Source organism: Colobus angolensis, unplaced genomic scaffold (genome assembly GCF_000951035.1).
Source record: "Colobus angolensis palliatus isolate OR3802 unplaced genomic scaffold, Cang.pa_1.0 Scaffold109, whole genome shotgun sequence".
Lineage (NCBI taxonomy): Eukaryota > Metazoa > Chordata > Mammalia > Primates > Cercopithecidae > Colobus > Colobus angolensis.
This window is the reverse complement of record NW_012111919.1, coordinates 6,745,742-6,766,866: the sequence shown is the minus strand read 5'-3', so window position 1 is coordinate 6,766,866 and position 21,125 is coordinate 6,745,742. Positions and strand designations below refer to the sequence as shown.

Here is a 21,125-nt window from a genome sequence, read left to right as displayed (position 1 = left end):
GGTAAAGGAAAGCCCACCTCTCACTCACCACAGCAAGCAGGAAGCCGACTACAGAGTCCAATGGTCAGCCACGATGCTCAGTGGGTAAGACAGTATTTTGTAAAGGGGAATAATGATCTGTACAGAATTACTCCAGTTTCCAAGATTTCAAAGGCTATCATTCAACTATCAGCATCAAAATAATTTAAGGTGTCTATGTGCCCAACTCTAGACTTACTGAATCAGATTTTTGTCCATGGGACTAGGAACCTACATTCTACCTGGGCCGCCAAGCAATGGTTATATACGTTGAAGTAAGACAACCACTGATTGTGACCTTTACTTGAAAATACTGTAAAGAAGAAAGCTAACAATCACTGGCCACTTAATAAAAACCAACGGAGGCAATAAGGTGAAGAAGTAGAGACACAATGACCCAAAGAATATACAGTAAGGCAACAAAAATAAATAAAATTTTCCTAACTTTATTGGTATCTTGAGAGAGATTCAAGAGGCCAATATATTCACAGAACAACAACAAAAAAACCTGTTCTTATAATAATCAAGGAACAAGAAGAATTTTGGGAAAATAAAAATTGTTTTCAAAATGAAGTAATATGACTTTCAGTGAATGTCAAGATGGAATAAGCCCTTTACAGCCTATCTCCCTCACTGATTACAACTAAAAACTCTGGGCAGAATACTAAAAGCAACTTCCTGAAAACTGAAAAGTAACAATGTCTGGTGCGTTGGAGAAGAAAGACAAAATGTAAAGAATAACCAATATGAAGGTGACTTTACTATTTTTTTAATCCTTTCTTTATCTACCACTTTGACCTGAGGGTGAGCAGAGTCCCAGAATTAGGCAGCAGACATACATGGCAAAACTCCAGGAGAAACCCCCTCTTTCTAGTGGGTATAAAACAAGCATCTGTGGGCTACAAAGTATGTGGTTTGGAGCAGTATGAGGGGAGTTCCCAGTTTCTTTACTCTTTTTTTTTTTTCTTCTCTGCTGACTCTGCCTCAAAGCCAGTCTAAGTTACGAAGCTGTACTACTGAGGCAGCACATCTGAAAGCCTAAAAGAAACCTGTCCTTCTGTCCTGAGAAACGGGAAAGAGGCCAGGGTAGTAGGAAGAATATGGGAAGAATCTTCACTATGTATTTCTCTGGGGCATAACAGTGGGGGAGGGGGACACTAAGACTCTAAGAGAAAGAAATCCCTGCTACTAGTGAAAGGACTAGGAAAAGAGGCTCCTGGGGGCCAGAGAGCATAAGGAAAGTCTCTGAGAGGACAGAGATCTACTTCCAAGTTGCATACATGTAGAAAAAGCACAAAAAAGTATAACAAGCTAGCCAGGCATGGTGGCTCACGCCTATAATCCCAACACTTTGGGAGGCCAAGGCAGGCAGACTGCTTGAGCCTAGAGTTTGAGACCAGCCTTGGCAATGTGGTGAAACTCCGTCTCTACAAAAACAAAAACAAAAAACAAAAATTAGCTGGGCATACTCTGGGGCTGAGGTGGAAGGATCACTTGAGCCCTAGAGGCAGAAGTTGCAGAGAGCTGAGATTGTGCCACTGTGCACCTGCGGTCCCAGCTGCTAGGAAGGCTGAGCTGGGAGAATCCCTTGAGCCTGATGGGTAGATGCTGCAGTGAGCCCAGATCATGCCACTGCACTCCAGCCTGAGCGAGAGAGGAAGATATTTGTCTTAAACAAACAAACAAACAAATAGGCTCAAGCAATTCTCGCACCTCAGTCACGCGAGTAGCTGGGACCATAGGCGCGGACCACAGGTGCACACCATGGGCCCAGCTAATTTTTTTTTTTTTTTTTGGAGACTGAAAGTCTTGCTCTGTCTCCCAGGCTGGAGTGCAGTGGCATGATCTCGGCTCACTGCAAGCTTCACCTCCCGGGTTCAAGGGATTCTCCTGCCTCAGCCTCCCGAGTAGCTGGGACTACAGGAGCCCGCCACCATGCCCAGCTAATTTTTTGTACTTTTAGTAGAGACAGGGTTTTTCCATGTTGCCGAGGCTGGTCTCCAACTCCTGAGCTCAGGTGATCCACCTGCCTCAGCCTCCCAAAGTGATGAGATCACAGGTGTGAGCCACCACCCCTGGCCCCAAACGAATCTTTAAACTCAATGCAATCGTAATTAAAAATGCTTCGTATGTTTACTTTTTAATTTGATGAATATATTCTCAAGTTAATTTGGAAAAATACCAAAGAATAAAACAGTTTTGAAAAACTAATAAAAGAACACTTTAAAGCTACAATAACATTAAAAATACGTAATTATGCCGTGACAGATAATTAGATCAAAGGAACTTTAGTAGAGACAAAGAAACATATGTGTATGTGAAAATGTTACACTGGGTAAACTATACTTTGAAATCTGGGTAAAAATGAAACATTTACCAAATGCTATCAGAACTAATAATCTAGATTTCTACATATCATTTATAAAAATTATGAAAGATTAAATATTTAAAAATATTCAAAGAAGATGAAAAACCAGTAGCCAATAAACACATGACAAAAAGAAGTCAAAAAACTGTAACTTAACTGACATTCCTTTTTTAATCATTTAGATTGCCATTATGTTTAAAAAAATCTGTGAATGTAAGTGTCTGTATTCACTGAGATGTATCAAACATTTGGAAATTTCTACACTAAAAAAAGAGAAAAAATCCTGGCTAACACTGTGAAACCCCGTCTCTACTAAAAAATACAAAAAAAACTAGCCGGGCGAGGTGGCGGGCGCCTGTAGTCCCAGCTACTCGGGAGGCTGAGGCAGGAGAATGGCGTGAACCCAGGAGGCGGAGCTTGCAGTGAGCTGAGATCCGGCCACTGCACTCCAGTCCGGGCGACAGAGCAAGACTCCGTCTCAAAAAAAAAAAAAAAAAAGAGAAAAAATGTAGAGGAAAAAGTAGATCTGAATACTTAAACATTTCAACACTTGTATACATAAAAAAATCACAAAGTAAAAAGGCAAACAGAAAGGGTAAATGTATTTGCACAAAACATGACAAAGTTAATATTCTTAATATATTCAAAATGTATACACAATAGTATAAAAATTGGTAAGACTCCAATGCATAAGTGGATAGAGAACTCTAAATACAACAAAGAAACAAATTAAAATGAAATGCAATTATCTACATGCCAATTTAGCAAACACTAGGGTGGGGGAACACCCAATGGGATAACGTGGTGAAGCAGACATGCTCACTTGCTGACAATGAGCAAAGGTTGACACAATCTTACTAAGGAGCAATCTGACATATTAAGAAGAAAGAACCTTAAAAAAAGCCGACAGTATTATTAAAATTTGGGAAGTCTTCAATTCTAGCCTCACATTTGACAGCTGCATTACAAGAAAAGTCACATACCATTTTGAGCACCGGTTTCTTCGATGTAAAATATCAATACCAGTAATTAATTCACAGAGTTGTAATATACAAAAGAGAAACAAAGCCTGCAAAAATGTCTGAAAAACTGCAAAGCACAGGGTTGCCCAAGGGTCTGTGAACTTCAGGAAATTTCTGAAGATCTTCAAACTCTGACTGAACATGTGTGAATGTTTGTGAAAAGATCTACACAGATTTAAGTAGACTCTCAAAGGGGCCCTGATTCAAAAGAAAGCTGAAAACCACTACAGGCATGGAAAATAAAAGAAAGAATCTTCTTCCCAGTGTCCAACTTGTTTCCTGACACACTATAGGCCCAAATGAGGAATTCAATGTAAAAATTCAGATAGTATTGAAGATGATATTCAACTTACCCTGTTAATTTCTAAGCCCCTCAGAGTAGTATTTAGTGATTTCTGAGGAGATTAACTCATTCTCTGATGTCGCTGTAATTGGAATCTGAAATTAGGAAAACAGTAAGTCAATCAATTGGATCTACTTGGATCAATCACATGAAATTAATGCAGTCTACTTTGGAAAATGGGTGGGGGAGCAGTAAGTAAACAATATATTTAAAGTACTATGCTGAATTCATTAAGATATGCATAATTAATATATAAACTACACTGGGACATTTCTCTTGAAGCAAACAAAAACAAAATTGCATATATTTTAATAAATGGAATACAGAAAATTAACATTCTACAAAACAATTTATCATTTGAAAAATAATAGTTTTAAAAAATTGACATTTAGTAACTATTTATGGGGTACAGTGATATTTCAATACATATATAGAATGAGTAATAATCAAATCAGGGTAATGGCATATCAATCACCTCAAACATTCATCATTTCTTTGTGTTAGGAACATTCAAAATCCTCTCTTCTAGCTATTTAAAAATACACACTAAATTCTTGTTAATGATAGTCACCCTACATTGCTACAGAACACCAAAATTTATTCCTCCTATCTAACCTATAATTTTGTAACTGTTATCCAACCTCTCCCAATACTTGCCTCCCGATTACCCTTCCCGCCTTTAGTAACCACAATTATACTCTCTACTTCTATGTGCTCAACTTATTTTTAGCTCCCACAATATGAGTGAAAATATGTGTCTTTCTGTGTCTGACTTAAATATTTAACTTAATACACTGTCCTCCAGGCTCATCCGCATTGCTCCAAATGACCAAATTTCATTCTTTTTTATGGCTGAATAGTATTCCATTTTGTATATATACCATATTTTCTTTATCCATTCATCTGTTGACAGACATTTAGGTTGATTCCATATCTTGGTTACTGTGATATGCTGAAATAAACATGGGAATATAGATATCTCGTCAACATACTGTTATCCTTTACTTTGGACAAATACCTAGTAGTGGGATTGCTGAAACACACGGCAGTTCTGTTTTCAGTTTTGAGGAGTATCCACACTGTTTTGCATAATGGTGGTCCTAATTTACATTCCCACAAATAGTGTATGAGTGCCCTTTTCTCCACATCCTTGCCAGCATTTATTTTTTGTCTTTTTGATAACAGTCATTCTGAGGTGAAATAATCCTCATTATGGTTTTGATTTTCATTTCCCTGATGATTACTGATGTTCAACATTTTTTCATGTTGGCCTTTTGCATGTTCCTTTCGAGAAATGTCTAGTCAGATCATTAGCCTATTTCTTTTTTTTTTTTTTTTGAGACGGAGTCTCGCTCTGTCGCCCAGGCTGGAGTGCAGTGGCCGGATCTCAGCTCACTGCAAGCTCCGCCTCCTGGGTTTACGCCATTCTCCTGCCTCAGCCTCCCGAGTAGCTGGGACTACAGGCGCCCGCCACCTCGCCCGGCTAGTTTTTTTTTTGTATTTTTTAGTAGAGATGGGGTTTCACCGGGTTAGCCAGGATGGTCTCGATTTCCTGACCTCGTGATCCGCCCGTCTCGGCCTCCCAAAGTGTTGGGATTACAGGCTTGAGCCACCGCGCCTGGCCTTATTAGCCTATTTCTTAATTGAATTATTGGCTTTTTGCTGTTGAGTTTCTTACTTATTTAGGATATTAATCTCTAATCAGAAGAATCGTTTACAAATAATATTTTCTCCCATTCTTCAGGTTGTCTCTTCACTCTGTTGATTGTTTTCTCTGCTGTGAGGTGTTTTAGCTTGATATAATACCATTTGTCTACTGTTGCTTTTGTTGCACCTGTGCATTTGAAGTCTTAGCCATAAAATCTTTACCCATATAAATGTCCTGAAGTGTTTCAGATTTTACATTTAAGTCTTAAACCATTTGGAGTTGATTTTTGTATATAACGAGAGATGAGGGTCTAGTTTCATTCTTCTGCATATGGATATCCAGTTTTCCCAGCGCCCTTTATTGAAGAGGCTTGTCTTTTCCTGAATGTATGTTCTCGATGCCTTTGTTAAAAATCAGTTGGCTATAAATATGTAGATTTATTTCTGGGTTCTCTTCTGCTCCACTGGTCTATGTGTCTGTTTTTATGCCAGTGCATGCTGTTTGGGTTACAATTGCTTTGCAGTATATTTTGAAGTCAGATAATGTGATGCCTCCAAGGTCCTCTCCCACCCCTCAGGAATTCTTTGCCTATTTGGGGTCGTTTGTGGTTTCAAACAAATTTTAGGATCTTTTTTTTCTATTTTGGTGAAGAATGTCATTGGTATTTTGATAGAGCTTGTGTTGAATCTGCACATTGCTTTGGGTAGTATGGTCATTTTGACAATATCAACTCTTTGTTAATCCATGAATATGAAGTAGGTTTCCATTTTTTGTATGTCCTCTTCAATTTATTTCATCAGTGTTTTGTAGTTTTTATTGTAGAGATCTTTCACCTCCTTGGTTAAATTTATTCCTAGGTGGGGTTTTTTCGTAGTTATTGTAAATAGAATTGCTTTCTTTTCCAGGCTAGTTCATTACTGATGTATAGAAATGCTACTGATTTTTGTTATGTTGATTTTGTATCCTACAACTTTACTGAATTTATCAATTTTAAAACTGATTTTAAAAAAGTAGAGTTTCTAGATTTTTCTATATATAAGATCATGTTATCTGCAAACAGAGACAATCTGACTTCCTCTTTTCCAATGTAGATGCCCTCTATTTCTTTCTCTTGCCTATTTGCTCTGGCTAAGGCTTCCAGTACTATGTTGAATAAGACTGATTAAAGTGGGCATCCTTGTCTTACTCCTTTTCTTAAAGGAAAAACTTTCAACTTTTCCCCATTCAGTATAATGTTAGCTGTGGGTTTGTCATATATGGCCTTTAACTGTATTGAGATATATTCCTTCTATGTCTAATTTGTTGAGAGATTTAGCATGAAGGGATGTTAAATTTTATCAAATGATTTTTTTCTGCATCTATTGGGTGATCACACAGTTTTGTACTTCATTCTGTTGATGTGATTAATCACTTTTATTGACTTGCATATGTTGAACCATTCCTAGGAAAAATCCCACTTAGGCATGGTGTATAATCTTTCTGATGTGCTGTTGGATTCAGTTTGCTAGTATTTCATTGAGGATTTTTGCATCTGTGTTTATCAGGAATATTGGCCTGTAGTTTTCTGTTTTTGTTATATATAATGACCTTGGAGCTGAAGAAGCTGGCAGCCCAAAAAAACCCATAGGCCCAGACTCCCCCACAAAACCAACCAGCCAAACAAAACAAAATCCTGTTCTCTCTAGGCAAAAAATAAGGAAAGAGACAATCCAGACAGAGGCCATTATACCTAGCCAAACATCACCAAAAACACAAAAACAAAAGTAAAAAACAACTCTGTGTCTGTAGCTCCCACCCACACCAGCAAAGGTGAAGTAGGGAGCCTAGATGTCTGCTCTCCTCTAGCTGTAATAAGGCATTCAATTCTCCCGACAATGGTGATGTCAGAGAAGGCCAGTAGAGAGCCAGTTACCGCCATGTGATAATGAGACCTCCTTTTCCACAGTGTCAGTGAAGACCACATGGAGAGCTTGGACCTTCACCTAGTAGTAACAAGGTACGCTTCTCTCTTTCTGCCACACGCTGTTTTTGGAGAAGCCTATTAGAGAGTCAGGCCTTTCACCATCACACCGTGAAGAGACTATACCCCGGTGGAGGATATGTAGGGAACCATAATGACATATTCCTGCCCCTGCCAGCCAGGGAGAAATCAATGGGGGCCAGAACTCCCATCCACGACCAGCAGTAACAAAGAATCTCTCCCTAAATTGAGTGTCAAGAGAGGCAAAGTAGAGAACCTGGACTTGTACCCCGACAGGAAAGTAATGAGGCTTCCCTCCTTCTCATGTAGAGGCAGGGCCAGAGGACGCCAACTAAATCAGAATATTTAAATATGACCCAGAGCATCGGCACGTAATACCAAAAATGTCCAGGTATCAAATAAAAATCACTCATCATACCAAGATCCAGGAATATCTCAAATAGAATGAAAAAAAGACAATCCACAGATGCCAATACCAAGATGATGGAGGTATTAAAATTATCTGAAAAACATTTTTTAGCAGCTGTCATAAAAATGACTCAAGGAGCCATTACAGACATACTTGAAACAACAAAACAGTTGAGTCTCAAAAACCAAGCAAGATATAAAGAACATACCCCAAAGAAAGAAAAGATATAAAGAAGAACCAAATGGAAATTTCAGAACTGAAAAATACAATAGGTGAAACAAAAGATGTAGTGGATGGATGCAACAATAGAATGGAAGGGACAGAGAAAAGAATCACTGAACCAGAATATAGAACAATAGATACTACCCAGTCTAAACAACAGAGAGAAAACAGCCTGCAAACAAATAATTAGAGCCTCAAGACCTATGTGACTATAACAAAAGATCTATCTTCTGCCATGGAGTCAAACAAGGCAAGAAGAAAGTGGGCAGGGCTGAAAAAGTGCTCTAAGAAATAAAACCAGGTAACTTTCCATGTTTGGCAAAACATAAATTTACAGATTCAGGAAGCTGAGTGAACCATAAATAGGATAAACCCAAAGCAGAGAAGGCCAGTAGGGAGCCAGTCCCTGTCATGTGATAATGAGACCTCCTTTTCCACAGTGTCAGTGAAGACCACATGGAGAGCCTGGACCTTCACCTAGTAGTAACAAGGTACCCTTCTCTCGTTCTGCCATAGGCTGTTTTGGAGAAGCCTATTAGAGAGTCAGCAATCCACACCGAGGCATATCACAGTTAAACTTCTGAAAGCTAAAGACATAGAAAATGTAATAAAAACAGTAAGACAGAAATGATAATTTACCTATAAGAGAAAATAATTCAAATGACAGCAGACATCTCATCAGAAACAAAGGAGAAATGAAAGAAGTGACACAACATTTTTTTACTGACGTCCACACCTGATCATCTGTGTCTATTTTTGCATCTGTTTTTTCTTTTGTTCCTGGCTCTTGGCATGTCTGGAATCTGGGGACTCAATGTCAAACACCATATCATTAAAAACTATAAAGCATGTGAAATTTATCTTCAATTGAAGAGTTTCTTTACTTTCTGGTTGGCAGTAGGAGCTAATCAAATCAGAGATCAAGCTAACTTGAAGCTTGTTTTCAATCTTATTAAGACCTAGTACACTTCTGGTTCACTCTTACCGCTAGGATGCCGTTGTTGTTCAACCTAGGGTGTTTACCAGGACGCCGCTATCTCTAGCACCATGAAAATGCTGAAAACTCTGCTGAGCTTCTTAGTTTGTTAGCAGCCACTTTCTGCTCAACTTTCCTGCTTATTGGTTTGTGTTGCTTACTAAACTGTGACAACTCTTAAGGGAAACAAGGTTCAGACTTCTAGGCTCACTTCTCTGTGACTGTCTTAGCCACTCAAGCTCTAGCTACCTTGGTAACCATGAACTCCAACAGTCTCTCACCAGGGTTTGGGACCCCTGGTTTAACTGACCTCCCTGAGTGAACCTGTCTTATATGGCAAAGGTGGATTAACTCCTTGAATTATATAGCTCTTTCAATATCAAACTGTTGAAAAAGCATCGATGACTTCTCATACAGAAGAATAAAGTCCCACCTCATTAGCTAACTCTACAAGTCCACTCAGAATTCTGTCCTTATAAATGCCTAACTTCCTGCCTTATTCTCCAGTCAATTCCCACTGTCAGGTCTTTCCTCAGATAAATCCCTCTTCCTGGAGTAGCACTCCCACCTCCTGGCTCCCAAGAGAATCCATATCCTACTAAACTTGCAAACCCCAGTTCAAATTCCTCTAAAAACTCCATCAAGCAACTTGTTTCCCCTCTCCCTTACTCATTAAGGTATATGAGAACAGGTTCTGTATGTGTATGTTTAACTTCTTTTTTAACTTAATATTATTCTGTTGCTCATTAAAAAAAAAAAATACTACTAATAATTTTTCAGTACCCACCACATGCCAAGCTTTTCTAAGCACTGGTTTTACAGCAGAGAACAAAAGAAAAGATACAGTCCCTGTTGTCACAGTGCTTACACTTAGATGAAATGAATATGAACTATTCAGGTATTAATTTAGCATAACATATCAAAATTTTCCCTGTTGACCAATTAGGTTGTCTTCAGCTTTTACTATGATAAGTAATCGTATTGTGAATGCAGCTCTAATATAGTTTTTTTTATTCTTTGTTTTATTTACTTAGGGTCAATTCCCAAGAGTAAGATCATTAATCCATGCCCTTAGATATGTTTATGGCTTTTAAGATATACACTACCATACTACCTCTCAAATGAGTTGTTCCAATTCCAAAAGCAATGCATGAGTATTTGATTCCCTATGGACTTCTTTATTATGGTTACTCAATAAGCATAAAAAAAGTTATTCACTATTGTTTTTAATTACCAATGAGGTTGAACTCTTTTCCTTATGAGCTAATGGGCATGTCCTTTATTAATGTAGTTGCCGGAATCTTAGTGTTGTAAATATTTTCATAATACAATAATCATGTAAGGTCATATCTGTGTTTTCCATTTTGTTATTTTTCTTTTTAGTTTTAATTGTGTTGGTTTTCTTCACACAGATGTGCTTAATTTTTTATAATCACTTCTTTACAGTCTTCTTACTTTAGAAGATTACTATTCTTTGCAGTTTCACTAGTTTTTCCATTTTAAAAAGGTCGACCATAACATTTGCATATGAAAAGGCTCTACACGAACTTTCCTAACTGCTACCTGATCATCCCAAAACTTATTAAACAATTCTGCCACTGACAGATTTTATGCTTGCTCATTGTATACTAAATTACTAAACTAGATTTTCTCAATACTAAAGATACTTGCTTTTCTTAAAATAACTATTTTCAGGTTTCTGAAACTAGAAGTATCAGAATCAAAATCCAAAAAAATTTGCCAGTAGCCAAGCAAAAGAGTAAGTTGTGAGGTATGTCACTGCCCACCCATGTATAAACCTATGGAAAATACATTCCCATAGAAGGTATCTGTCAATCCAACTATGACCACAGCTGAGTTAGCTGCATAGGTAAATGCAGATGCAGTTAAATTTTAACTTAAATTTGAAAGCATAACTTGCTTGAAAATGTTTTCAGAAAGACTGAACCGTGACAAGGCACTGAAATAAAAAGCTATTGTGATGCAAAAGTTGTCTGTTGCAAGCCAAGCAAGGGCAATTAAAAGCAGTAAAAATTGCACAATCTCTCAAAACAGATCATAGAATAATCAGAGCTGGAAGACACTGGTGTGACTAATTTGCATTTTACAAAGTACTATCACCCAAGTACTGGATATCAATCTGTCAAAAGTTTCCAGCTGACTCAAAAAGGAAGTTATTTAATTCATGGCTTATCCATAAAAAAACTGAAACCATGAGTTCAACCAGAAAGAAAAGCAGTTAAATTCTACACATTTCTCATATGACTCAAAATTATACCGGCAATCATACTGTGTAAAGAGACCAAGAAAGCCAGCATAGGTAAGGAAAAGCAGCATGTCAGAATTTGGAAGATGATTAGACTCAATCTTATGATTCCCAAAAAGATGAGGCAGAAGTCATATGGATAAATGGATAAATGGATACTTCTGTCAGTAAACCTTTAAGGATTTAAAAAATAAACTAAATGTTTCTTTTTTCATGAAAATATATTAAACCTGTGGTATATGTCACAATTAATAGTGTTTGAATTGAGAAAATGCACTTTGTGTGTGAGTATATGTGTCTACATTTATTTGGTTACTAATTTATTCACTCATTCATTTGAGTAGAGAAAAGCAAGATTAGAAAAACACATAACAAAACTAAAGATATAATGCATGAAGATCAAACACTTTCAAGAGCCTAAACATTACTGTGATGCAGAAAAATACAAAATATATAAAGAAAATATAATCCAGCTGAAAAATGACAACCAGTTAGATAAACTAGCAACTAACAGAAACAAACAAAAAAATCTGATAAAATTAGAAGTAAATACCAGCAAACAGAAATAGCTGAGAAAAAGCAAATAAGTATGGGTCTTAATTCAGTTAAAAGTACTAAGAACTTATTTAAACTATGTGGCAATTGACCAAAACTCAGAATACCATAATTCTTGATCAACCACCCTACTACTGCAGTAGGTTCCAGACAGTGAAAGTGAGAGGGGAATGCATGAGGTGAAATCATTTGTTTATCGTCATCAAAGAGTTTGGAGACTCTTCTGCCTCAGTTACTGGTAAGCCAAATACCTGAAACACTGAGATCAAACCAACTTGTTTCTTAACTTCTTTAACTTAGACCCACATCTTAATCCACAGAAAAAAGAGGAGAACTTAATCAAGAATTTCCACAAATAGCCATGATGGAGGAACAGAGATTAGGTTTGCTCTCTCAGCTTATACTACCAGAAAACTGGATAAAACAGATGAAACAATGGCTTTCAGATATTAGATAACAGTCAGGGCAGGAGTGGGATCCCTGAGAAAAGATGAAAAAATGATGTGAGTCCTACATTTGCCTGACCTCACACCCTTGAAACAGTTTACAGGATGTAGTGTACAGAGGGGAGATGGGGCTTAAACAGAACCACAGTCTCAAAGAGTTGAGGTCACTAAGACTGACAGTGGGGCCAAGGCAGCCAGAATTTGTGGACTAGCCTAACAGAGAGAAAAGAGACAGTGCTTTGGAGACATGCAAAAGAGTTCCCACAAGCTATTGGGAGAGTGCTGATACATCCTGTGTGGAAGGAAACCACCTGAGGTTGGAGAAAGGATTAGCAAACCAAAAAAAAAAAAACAAAAAGCCAAAGAATTTCTGAAACTCTCATACAAGGCTATGAATAGTTTGTATTCCAATAAGGTAGAGTGAAAAGACCTCCTAATCCATGAAATATCCTGTAAAGTCCTCAGAAGGAAATCAACTTCTAAATTAGCTCTAGGAGAAAAGTCTACTCACTGCTCCAGACTCACCCTAACAAAGCTTCCTTAAAACAAAACAAGTCTTAGAGAGCATAAAAAAAAATTTAACTGCATGCCAAAACATAGACCAACATTACTTAAAAGAATGGCCTATTTGGCCAGGTGTGATGGCTCACGCCTGTAATCCCAGCACTTTGGGAGGCCGAGGCAGGCGGATCACAAGGTCAGGAGATCAAGACCATCCTGGCTAACACGGTGAAACCCCATCTCTACTAAAAATACAAAAAATTAGTCGGGCGTGGTGGCGGGCGCCTGTAGTCCCAGCTACTCAGGAGGCTGAGGCAAGAGAATGGCGTGAATCCAGGAGGCGGAGGTTGCAGTGAGCTGAGACTGCGCCACTGCACTCCAGCCTGGGTGACAGAACGAGACTCCGTCTCAAAAAAAAAAAAAAAAGCCTCTTTATCACAAAACCTAGCATCCAGTAACATGAAATTCACAATGTCTGACAATCAAAATTTACCAGACATATAAATATGACCTATAACCAGGAGAACAACAAATCAATAAAAATAGACCCAGAACTGACAGAGAGCATAGCAAACAGAGATGCCAAAAGAGTTACACCTATTTTTAATACACTCAGAAAAGCAGAGAAAGACATGGAAGTGTTGAATGCAGAAGTGTAAGATTTTTTTTAGGCCCAATTGGAGCTTCCAGAAATTAAAAATACAAAATCTGAAATGAAAAATACACTGCATAGGATCGACAGCAGATTTAATGGTTAGCTAACTCGAAGATATAGCAATAGAAGATAACCAAAATGAAGCACAAAGGAGAAAAATACAAAAATAATGGAAGTGAATACCACTGATTTGCAGCAACATACAAACAAGCTAAGATCAATGTAACTGAGGTCCAAAAAACAGAGGGAAAAAAGATTAAAAAACTTATTTGAAGAAATAATGAGCATAATTTTTTCAAATGCTATCAAAACCAGAAACTTACAGATTCATAAGAGGCTCAACAAAATCCAAGCAGGATAAACAAAGAAAACCATACCAACAATTATCATAATCAAATTGTTGAAAACCAGTGACTGGGAGGAAAGAAATGTTAAAGACTGCCAGAAGAGGAAAAAAGATTGTGTACAGAAAAAGAAAGGTACAGATGACAGCAAACTTCTCATCAGAAATTATACAAATAAGAAAACAATGGAGCAAGATTGGAAGGGGGGGGAAAACTTGTCAACCTCAAATTCTGTACCCTGTTAAAATATATTTCAAATGAAGGTGGAAATGTTTTTAGACAAAGGCTGAGACAAATCCATTACCAGCAGATTATGCACTCAGAGAAATGATTTTTAGGCAGAAGAAAAAGAATATCAGATTCAAATTTTGATCTACACAAAGGAGAGTGCCAGCAATGGTAAACACATTAATAAATATAAACGATATCTTTAAGTTTTGAGCTTCTGGTTTTTTCTTTTCTCAATTGTTTTAATTTCAAGAAAAATTTGCGCTTACAATAGAAACTAAAAAAAGGCAGTAACCTCCCCCAAAAGAGTTTTTCTCCGCTGAACCATTAAGAGAGTTATGCTGATTTTATAATATTAATTGGGCATATTTCCATCTTTTTTATAATCTCTAAAATAGTTCTCACCATAGGAATTATATGTTCCTTGAAAACTAAAAAGAATTAACCGGCAAAAGTTGGTTCTGGAGCTAGCTGGATGTAGCCCCAGACTAACTTTTCTTAAATCAGCTTGGGTGTTTCATAATTCATTTCAAATAAATCAGCTTAGAGTTAATAAATAGTACTCACTTACTATTTTTAAAATATCTGTTCTATTCTTATATCTGCTTTATAAACTTAATGTTGGTTTTCCATCTTTTCCTTGGTAAGATTTGTCAGATATTTTTCTATTTTATTTTTCAACCCTAAGAAACCGCTTTTAGATTTTTCATTTCTGTGGTTTCTGTTTTTTAAGTCACCTATTTCTGCTTTTATCTTATTAATATCTTCCCTTTCTCAGAAACTAGGCATTTATTTTGTTGAGTGTTTGTTTTACTAAATTCTAAGGTTTAGTGCTTAGCACATTTATTTCATTCATTAACAGTGAAGTTAACAAAGACTATTAATCTACTTCTAAGTACAGTATGAGTCTTGGCCTGAATCTCATTTCAGGTGCTAAATGACCAGTTATTGTATATTTGATCTCCTGTTTGACCCTACATTTATTTAAGCAATTTTTCTGTTTGATTTGTCCAAATGGTTAAAGTTGTACACTTTAAACTTCTGTTGTAGTCAGAGAATGGACATATGTAGTTTCAGCTTTTCTGGAATTTACTGAGGTTTTCCTTTGCGGTTTAATCTAAAAATTTTTTTAAATGTTGCATTAACTGGAAAACTGGAAAAATCAACTTAATCCCAAATTTAGATAAAAGCTTCGTAAGTAACTAAATAAACCCCAAATCATCAATGCAGGTTTTACACTACATTTATTCAAGCTTACAATTTTTACTAGCATTAAATGCATCCATACGATATGAAGAGTAAGGACAGAGATTCTCAATTTTGCACCTAATCTAACTCTGAGTTTGCTGGGCTGGCAAAGGTCAACCAAAGAGTGTTTCTTAATAATGTAAGGAATTTCTAATTTCAGGAAATGTCAAAAATTCTCAAGAACTTTAACAGCTGTTTAGTAACTTACACCTAAATGGTTATTGGGACAGTATCTGAAAATATGTACAAAATATCTATCAGTGCTTGATACACAGCAATCATTAAATATTAGCTATTTTCTTAATTTTTGTTTTTCTCATATCTGCTTTCTTTTCCCTTAAATTCACTTCATCTCACATTCTGTATAGACCACATTAACTATGCCTCCTCATTTAAGATAATCTTCAAAGCAATAAACATTTCAATGCCTTCACCAAATAACTGACAACAAAAGTTAAATTCAGCACCTCTCAACTATGCTTCCTCTTATATATCACCTTTTGGCTTCCAGAACATCCAGATTTCATTGGAGAGCATTTCATTTCATGATTAGATCCGAGAGTGGGTTTCTGTCATACACATTTATTATTCAAAAAAATATTATCAATAACCTATGGGCCCCCAAAAGCAAATCCCCTTCTTTAACACAGTCAAGTAATTGGTGATGCAATTTCAATAGCAATGCCACTCAATAATAATAACTGGCCTTTGGAAAATAAAAGATACTTTGTGTGGCCACAGTCTTCAGTTTCTAAATACTTTAACATCATTTTCAAAAATACAATTAAAGATAGTTAAAAGGTTGCTTCAGTATACTCCTATATAAAATAACAGGTGCAGCTCGGGTGGAGAGAGGGAGGTGATGGAGCAAAGAAAAATACCACAACCTTTTTTTTTTTTTTTTTTGACACGGAGTCTGGCTTTGTCGCCCAGGCTGGAGTGCAGTTGCCCATCTCGGCTCATTGCAAGCTCTGCCTCCCGGGTTCATGCCATTCTCCTGCCTCAGCCTCCGAGTAACTGGGACTACAGACACGCACCACCACGCCCCGCTAATTTTTTGTATTTTTAGTAGAGACGGGGTTTCACCATATTAGCCAGGATGGTCTCGATCTCCTGACCTCATGATCCGCCCGCCTCAGCCTCCCAAAGTGCTGGGATTACAGGCGTGAGCCACACAACTTTTAACTAGCTATCCCAGGTCTTCAGATAGTCACCTTCCATAATCTTCAAGAAAAAGTTACCTGTAATTGTGATCCTTCTCTCGTATGAATGAAACCAGAAGTTTTCTTTCTTACTAGTGCCTATGTGCCTCCTTTCATGAACTGTAGTATCTTAAAAACTATGTCATAACGTCCTTTGCAGTTGGCTCAAGAGGAACCAAAAAACTCAAGAAGTTGGGACAGGCCACGTTTTCCCTAAATTGTTCCCACTTCATCCCCAATAAACAAGTATTCTTTTGGAAACCAACTCAAGTGAGTAATCTTTCTTGAACTCAGAGCCTATCATTAAAAAGTTCCTTGCAGAGAACACAGAGATTACTCATTAAACCACCCTAACACATTATCGAGTTTTACCCACCTGTCCCAGGCCTAGGACTTCTTAAAGTGACTAAGCCATATTCCTCCCTCCCCATTTCAAAAGTTACCTAAAGAATAAAGAACAATTTTTGAACACAAGTATGAAGTGACTGTCTCTTAAACCAAAAAGCATATTTACTAGATACTTATTATGTGCAAAACTGTGTACTAAGTGCTTTAAGATTATCTCACGTAATCCACGTAAAGTCAAGCAGGAGGTAACTACATAACACGTGTAGGAGTTAAGGGGAGGAAGGAGTAATTTTATCTAAGTATTACAAAGAAATTCAGCAAGTAATACCAATAAAATCAAGTGATTAAAAGTAAAATGAGCCATGAATGAGCTGCTTACAGATCAGAAGAGAAATATAATAAAAAATACTAAACACTGTTATAATACATTTGATCCTTTGGTTTCTGGATACACAGCAAGCTAAGTCTAGCCTCTTAGTAAGTACCTTGTATTTGTAAAGGAGCAAAGTCAGCTGGACTCTGGATTCCCTATGTATTAAGACAACTTCCAAAATCAAAATTATAAACTGGTCTTTAAAAGCTGAACTCCTTGGCCAGTGCACTAAGAGAAACAAAAGAAATAAAAGGTGTAAGGACTGGAGTAGAGGGATTAAAAATAAAACGTTATAAAAGAGAGATACAAAAACTAGAGAGGCATAGACTCTAGGGCTAGAAAGTCTGGATACAAATCCCAGCTCTAAAACATAGCACCTGGGTAACCTTTGCAAGTTAATGTCTACTTCATAAGCATTCTTGTGAGGATCTAAAGAGTAAATATGTATAAACTGCTGAGAATAGAGCCTGGTAAACAGTAAGCACTATACAGTAAAACTGTCCCTTGTAGGCAATGGGATTTTCTATATAGTACACTCAACAGACTCAAGAAATTATTAGAAATACGATTCAGCAGGTTGCTAAATATACATAATTCAACTGTATTTTTGGACCTTTTTCCTATGGAATTTTTCAAAAAAGTTTACGGAATATTATCAAGAATTACTCCCACCCCCTCACGCGCTGTCCCCCAAATCACAAGTGTCTAGTTGCAAGATCAACTAATGGCCAATCTTACTTAATCCTCACCCACAACCTCCCCTGTACTCCAGATAGTAATGAAGCAGGGGCCCAGGCATATCTTTCATCAACATTTCATTGTGTGTCGCTAAAAGGTAAGGGCTTTTAAAAAATACATAACTACATACTACCATCTCACCTAAAAATTAACAATAATTCTTTAATATCAAATATCTTGTCAGTGTTAAAATTTCCCTATTTCGTAAATGTTTATTAAAATCTAGACTCAAAGTCCAGGCATTGCTGTTAATCTACGGTTTCCTCCTCCATTTCTCTTTTTTGTCCCTACAATTTGATTGTTGAAAAACAACAAGTCATATGTCTCTAAGAGTTCCCCATAACCTATATTTTGCTAACTGCATTCACATGGTGTCACTTAATGTGTTTCTCTGTCTTCTGTGTTTCCTGTAAACTGGCAGAGCTAGAGACTTGATCAGATTCAGGTTCAACTTTTTTGGCAAGAACACTTCATGGGCAGCCCTGTGAACTTTCATTAAGAGAAAACTAATGTCCATCTCTTCCTGTGCTGTTAGCAGCCATTCATGATGTTTGCTTAGGTCCAGGAATTCATTAGAAAATGGTGATGTTTTATTCTATCTGAGAAAAGAAACTTCCTCTCTGAAACTATTTGGCTGCTCTGAAGTATAGTTGGCTCCTTAGCATACTCTGAAGAAAACTAATGAGTTTTTAAAGTATCATTATGAACTCACAGATTTAAACATATTTGATATGATTCATTATATTGCAGTTAATGTTTACTGACGCTCAGATTGTCTCATCTTCTTTGACCAACCAGAGCCCACTCAATTAAGCACCTGAGTTGTCTTGTCACAACCCTGTTAGTGTTTGATAACTTCACTGCAAGATGTTCAAACCCCCACATCTGGAATCAGATTGAACCATAAACCAATTTTCATATTCAGCTGGTTTCTTTCTTGTTCTTTATTTTTACTAAATAAAAATCTCTAATTATAAATCACAAATCAGTGGCATTATACAGCCTGAATATTATGATTGAACATGGACCCAGAAATTACATAGCAAGATTTCTCACTGATTTTTAATTTCAATATTCCTTTGAATGCTAAAAAAAAAAAAAAAAAAAAGTATATACTACTTAAAGCTGGAAATTAAGTGCTTAAACTTGAGAAATTGAAAAAAGGATTCCTAATCTACTTTCTGCTTGCATTTTGACTCTGGAAAGTATTTCTTCAAGTCCTATTTCAAAAATTGGTTGTGGTTTTTAGACGTGTATAATACAAATTTTCTTTTCTCTTTTTTTTTTTTTTTAAGACAGAGTCTCACTCTGTTGCCCAGGCTGGAGTGCAGTGACACAATCTTGGCTCACTGCAACCTGCACCCGCTGGGTTCAAGCAATTCTCCTGCCTCAGCCTCCCGAGTAGCTGGGATTAAAGGCACCTGCCACTGCACCTGGTTAATTTTTGTATTTTTAGTAAAGATGGGGTTTCACCATATTGGCCAGGCTGGTCTTGAACTCCTGACCTTGTGATCCATCTCCCTAGGCCTCCCAAAATGCTGGGTTTACAGGCGTGAGACACCGTGCCTGGCTCAAATTCATTAAAAAAAATAATAAATTAGTAAAACCATCAAGTTTGAGGATACGGTCAAACTCTCAGAGATTGAATTATTTTGCACCGTAATTCAGACTTTTACAAAATCCTCATATTTCATCCTTAACATTGAAATTCATGATATCATGAATAAGTTGAGACTATTTGAAATACCACAGCTAGTAGGTAAGTTAGGTCCCTTGAAATCACAGAAATGATAATATCAGTAGCAAGTATTTATCTCATTTTACTAAAAAACTAATTAACAAACATGTAAGCCCTTTCCTCCTATACAGCTAGCATACCACTGTGAAAAAGCAAAATACTATTGCTGCTATTTTGTCATAAAACTCTGAAAAGAGGTGGCTTTAGTGGCCAAAACTGCTTACATTCACAAGTTTTACTATTTTGTTCAACACTAAATCATGACAAAAAGTCACATTACTAAATGCCAATTCTCCTCTCTGAAAAAAGTGGGATATGAATTGATATCCTGCTGCAACTTCTTTAACTTAAAAAGCAAGTAGACCATTTCCTGCAGCTATAGTTGTTGGTGCTTTAATCAGGACACAATGCAGCTTTTCTAGGCTATAAGGGCGTAAAAAAACAACCGAACAAAAACAAAACATAAAACTCTTCTGCTATAATGATTCTTCAGTGATAAACACACCTGTATCAAGCACTAGTATATCCTCTGTACATCAGTGCTTTCATCCAGCTGAAAAACAAAATACTGGCATGTGCACATGACAGCAATTGCTTTTCCAGATGGTATGTCTTTGATAAAGGATTTGTGCCAAAAACTCATTTTACTTTCTCTGCAAGCATAATACTTGCTATTAACTTTGAAACTGGTTTTACAAGCTTCTCAACAGTGAGCAGACCTGTTTTTTGCTGCGAAAAGGATACCTCTGAATGATACAGTAATGTGCACCTCCCTGTCTTAGCAACAACATTCATTAATTTCACATTAAGAAGCATTATTTTTCATTATTTCACACACATTTCATTCTTCATCACCTCTAAAAATTAATTCTTACAGAAAAGGAAACTAAGAAATATTAATTCAGTTCTCCCAAGGTAGCAGGAAAGTAAAGCTTCTGCTCTTTCCATCATAGCACAGAAAAAAACTATAGCAGGGAATATCCATTCCCTTAATATAACTTGCCAAAATTTGCTTTCAAATGTTTTACTGAGTTCAGACAAAACATTTTAAAAAGGTACTATTTTAACTTAATGTAAACTATAATCCAGGACATATAACTTTGCAAATGTTCTAGGGACTTAACTTACCGTCTCACGTATTGATTTCGCTCTTATCCCCCAAAACAACAAAATGCCATATTCTTTAAATCTGAAGTTCAAATGTATAACTCTTCCAAGCACAAATTTGTGAGATTTTTCACTTCATTTTCAAAATGGAAAATGAAAAATATGAATAGGGGATATCACTCTGTGAACATCTGAAAAACAGTGAGGAGATATAAGACACTGATAAATGGCCAGGTGCAGTGGCTCATGCCTGTAATCCCAGCACTTTGGGAGGCCGAGGCGGGCAGATCACAAGGTCAGGAGATCGAGACCACGGTGAAACCCCGTTTCTACTAAAAATACAAAAAATTAGCTGGGCGCGGTGGCGGGCGCCTGTAGTCCCAGCTACT

General features: G+C 36.9%; 1 protein-coding gene across 1 annotated transcript in view; it reads right to left on the bottom strand.

Moving 5' to 3' along the window:
* The window catches only part of NCOA1 (nuclear receptor coactivator 1), a 278,111-nt gene that overhangs the window by 189,666 nt on the left and 67,320 nt on the right, over positions 1-21,125 (bottom strand). Inside the window, exon 4 of the mRNA XM_011950985.1 lies at positions 3,762-3,846. The gene's annotated coding sequence lies outside the window, so the exon portion shown is untranslated. The remainder of the gene's footprint in view (positions 1-3,761; positions 3,847-21,125) is intronic.